Here is a 5198-nt window from a genome sequence, read left to right on the forward strand (position 1 = left end):
ATGTTCTTCATTGTAGCAATGAGGAAAGCAGCTGCCCCTGTGTCAAGAGAGAGAATGAAGAACTTGATCCACACTAGTGTTTGGAGAGAGCTGATCTTAGTGTTTCTGGCATTCCTAGCAAGGTTTAAAAAACCACTAATGTCTCACTTGAGGTCAGAAGAAGATGGAAAAAAAATATCTACCTTGCTGCTAATATGGGTCTGGTCACTTTTGCAAGGAAATTTAAGGGTAAGGATTACTGCCATGTGTCTATACTCTGTTGAGAAACAGCTGCTGAAGAACTACATGTACACAGAAGAGAGAAGAAATTTATTGGTGCAGGAGGGAAGAGGAATCTGGGAAGCAGGACTGGAAACAACCTGATGGATAATTTCAGCTCAGTAAAAGAGAAGACAAGAGTTTGTGCTACTTGATTCTACTTTTCTCATGCTGCTGCAGGCGGCATGGATGTGAGAAAGCACTGGTGTCTCTCAGGCAGGCTTGCACAACATTCCCAGGGGATGCTCAAGCCATGGAGCCATGAGCTAGCACTGCAATTACAGACTGGCCATGCCAGAGTAGTGCTGAGGCACAAAAGAGCTCGGGGACTCCAGCACAAGGACAGCCACACAACCCTGCTAGGATCTGAAAGAGTACCCCTGGACACATACCACACTACTGCAGCAGCTCACTCCAGATCTCCAAAACAGCGCAGCGCTCCCATGGTTAGTGAGGACAGAAAGAGCAGCAGCTTCCTGAGAGTGAAGAATGTCAGATCTGAGAGATGAAAAGCAAAAGTGCAAATAGGAGAAGGACAAGCTACAAAATCCAAACTTGAGCTGAATAAATTTTGGAGTCTCAGTTATTCACTTAAGTGACTTCAGATTTCCTTTCCTTCTCTCTATGTCATTCAGGATTCCTGACAGTGTTACTGATATTTTTTCTATGATCATTGATAAATATCTAGCTATGGAAACACTTTAAATTAGACACTACAACTGCAAACCCCTTCTCCGAGATCCAGGTTAAATTAATGTAGGAGGGCAGGCAGTTAAAACTTTGGCTGAGGTCTAGAAATGCCCGTCCCTTGCTGACCTAAAAGTCATGGTTGCCTTGTAGCAGTGCTTTATTTTTCTGGTTCTCACACCAGTGTATGTGGCAGTAACTGTGTACTAGTGCACCATGGCCTACAGTGTTTTATAAACACAGCAATAACCAAAAAACCCTTGTGAGGGTAAATGCTCCTCTGAAATTCTTTTTCCAACTCTTTGGTACTGGTATTTGAGGGAGCACATATGCCCACAACTCCAAAGCACACTTGCCATAGCCAGTGGAAAAAAAGAGAACTAGAAATTCCTGCAGTTGTGCTGCACCCATTCCCAATGGGAACATGTCTGTTATCCAGAGAACTTATTACCAGGTATATTGGATGTACATGGCAAGCTTTTGGAGGTTGTGGAGGGGGGCTATAGGAGTGGCTTTTCTGAGAAGATTCAATCTTCCCCTATATTTGACATAGGCAATGCCAACCAGATCCAAGACAGATGCACTGCTGCCCAAGGCTGAGACCATCAGAAATGGTAATTGATGCCTCTGTAGGAACATATTTAGGAAGGGGGACAAAAACATATCTGCAGCCAGAGAAGACAGTAGTGAAAATATGTGAAACAACTCTGCAGACATCAAAGTCAGTGAAGGAGGGAGAGGAGGCGCTTCAGGCACAGAAGCAGAGATTCTCACACAGCCCATGGTGCAGTCCGTAATAGGCAGCCGTGCCCCTGCTGCCCATGGAGGGCCACAGGGCAGCAGAGACGTACCTGCAGCTATGAAGGAGCCTAAAAGAAGGCTGTAACCCCCTGGGAGTGCCTCAGTGGTGCAGGGTCCTTGTGACACCATGGGGGCCCATGCTGGAGGAGCCTGTGCCTGAAGGAGCGCATCCTTTACAAGGAGACGTGCGCTGAAGCAGTTTGTGAAGAACTGCAGCCTGTGGGAAGGACGTACTTTGGAAGGACGTACTTTGGAAGGACATACTTTGGAAACATTCACAGAGGACTGTCTCCCATGTGAGGCACCCCCCACCGAAGCAGGGGAAAGATGCCTCTTCCTGAGGAGGAAGTGGTGGCAGAAACAATATGTAATGAACTGACCATATATCCCATTCCCATCCCCCTGAGCTGCTGGAGGCCACGAGATAGAGAATCAGGAATAAAGCTAAGCCTGGGAAGGAGGGGGGTTGGGGGGAAGGTATACTTAAGATTTGTTGTATTTCTGAATATCCTAATCTGATTTTGATTGGTAATAAATTTATTTCCTCAAATTGAGGCTCTTTTGACAGTAAGTGGTGAGTGCTCTCCCTGTCCTAATTCCAACTCAGGAGCCTTCCATTATATTTTCTCTCCCCTGTCCATCTGAGAAATGGAGAGAAGATTTGTTGGGCACCTGGCATCCATAGGGTAAAACCTCCATACCAGGAGACTGTTTCACATGTTGTAGGTCAAGCTCAGACCAAACCTAATTTTTCACACTGGATTCAGGTATGCTTAAAGTGGATCTGTCCCAATAACTTTAATGGACAGATAATTTCTATGCAGGGAGTTAAGAGTCATTGCCATGTGAAATTTTCTAGTAGTGCTATAACTGAAGTAGATTCCAGTGTAGCTTGTGCTTCTCCAGGAATTAGGGAATTTCTCTGCTGTCTTAGCCTTGATGCAGCTTTAACTCAGCACACTCTTGACACAGGCCGCTGTCAACTCCTGTCCATTGAAGCAAACTCTGCACAATACCCTCTGTGGGTGAGTATGAGAATATTCAGCAGCATGTGAGACTCAAGATGCTTATTTTATAGCTGACACGGGTGGGAAGAGTACCTTGTATCACTGCAGCCAAAAAACCAGCAAGACAAGTAAGAGGGGCCTTATTTGTTCGCATTCTTACATCAGAAGAACTTATGGAAAAAGAATGAGGCCATGTGAGTTTCCTGTGGTGAGGGATAAGATGTTACACATGGTAGTATGTAGAGAATACAGTAGTATATATTTTGCACAATACCAAAACCTCTCATGCCCAGTTAACTGTGTCTTTTTGCAATCAAATTATGATTCAGGATTACTTGGACATAGGATGCTTATATTAATTTATAATACTTACAGTGACTTTAAGAACTCAGTATTTGATTAAAAAATTTAGTTATAATTTCCTGGTCCCTGTCTTTCCCAGGTATTCACACAGCAACATACTTTGCAATCAAATTAGTTTAATTTAAAAAAATACAATTAAGAATCTAACCAAGGTATCTTCATAGGCATCTGACAAATTTGCTGAAGAGGAGTTAATTTTAAAGACGGTGACATGGCAAAGTCAGGCCACAGATAATGTATATGTGTGTTTGCATGTGTTTGTTCACAGCCTATGCACATTAAAAAAAACGTGAACAGAAATGTTAAACAAAGCACTAACTCCACAGCCTCAGTGGCTGAGGAATTAGGGACCAGCTATGCATCCCCCATTCATCTTCCCCATCCTGGAATGTGCAATATGTGCTTTAGCCCATCCCATTGCTGAGCACACAGTCAGCGTCTCAGCATGCTTACACGTTTTCCATTTGTTTTTCCACAGCTCGCTAATGACTTGTAACTGCCCTGTCACCACCCTGCTGCAAAGGCGATGATGAATTCAGCAGACCCAACATGCAAATGGAAAAGCACGGAAAATATTAACTGTTGGTACTGATACGCAACTGGAGTTTTGCAAACCTGCTGGTGTTGCACAACATGGTGAAAATATAGTCTCAGAAAATAAGCACCATCTCCCTGCCAGCACAGCTCTTCTGCAACATGCCAAAGAACCATTGTAAAGTAATTCCATTTTATTCAGGAGCTAGCTTAGTAAACCTTACAGGAAAGAAGGAAGTGAAAAGGAAATAAATATCAGTATTTTAATTTGCCACTGCTCTTTTTAGACATGACAAAATGAAGCAAAGACTTTACTGATGAGAGAAGTTTGATATCACATTGCTCCACAGATGCATTTAGAAATACTGCAGTGTTTTGGAGTACACCAGTAAATTTTGCCAATTTATAATGCTGAAGTAATCTCTGCTGTGGTTTTCATAATGACCTAATTATGGGGCCAAGATAGGCCCCAGCTTTAGGAAATGGAGACATAACTGTAGCTCCGTGAATAATTCTTTCAGACTCAGCAGGAAAGCACACTCTCAAGGCATGTTTTGCATATATCTGTTCCTTCTATAAACAGGAGCAAAGCTATGACAGAAACACAGGCTTCAGTATACAGGTTTTCATATACATCCATCACAGTGAAAGGAAAAGGATTTAACATTATCAGAATGAACAAGAATTTGATACAGTTTCTTCTCCCATCTCAGATGTTGCTGACACTGATGTGCTTTTGTGGGGGAATGCACATCTGCACTTTCTAAAACAAGTCATTTAAGTGAAAACAGTTCCCAGTCACCACAGTGCTGTGTGATTTTTATGCACCATCATATAAATATTCTTAGCTCACAAAGATCATAAAAATATTCCCCCTAACCATTCAGGTCAGTGGTCAAAACTAGATCAGCCCCATTTTATTTTTGCCAGAAAAGAGAATGCATTTTAAAGCATCCCCCAAAAAATCACAGTCCTTGAAAGCCAGCATATTTTTGCCTTGATTTTTAGTGAAAGAATGCAAAAAGAGCATGTCTATGAGCATCCAGGAAATAAGGGTGCAGTATCTGAATGCATTAAATGCCTGTTAGTCAATAAAAGTACATTACCATGCCATCCTCTGCATTGCAGTCTAACCCTCACTACCTGCACAGATCTCCAATGCAAATAAAGATGCACACTAGCTAAATCAGCATTCTGTAAAAACTTAGGAAGAATTCATCTTTCTTTCTTTTTCCTCCTGGTATCCTTAAGTTAACCTGTTGACCCAGAAATTAGAGGTATATTTGGCAAGCTTGAAATTAGTGGGTCTTTAGGCTTCACTTTAGCAAGCTGTTAAAGCCTATGTAAAAGTTTAAGCATGGAAATAGTGCTTTAGACTTCAGTGGGACAACTCACCTATTTAGAGTTAGGTGAGTGTTTACACATCTTGCTGAATAGGTGCCTTGGGGCCCTCTAACCTTATGCCCTGAAAACTTTTGCCCCCCTTAACTAAGTTTGTTACAGTGCTATGAAAGGACCCTTTTTTCTTCCTTCTTTTTTTTTTTTTTT

The sequence above is a fragment of the Fringilla coelebs genome (assembly GCF_963513975.1).
Source record: "Fringilla coelebs genome assembly, chromosome: 3".
NCBI lineage: Eukaryota > Metazoa > Chordata > Aves > Passeriformes > Fringillidae > Fringilla > Fringilla coelebs.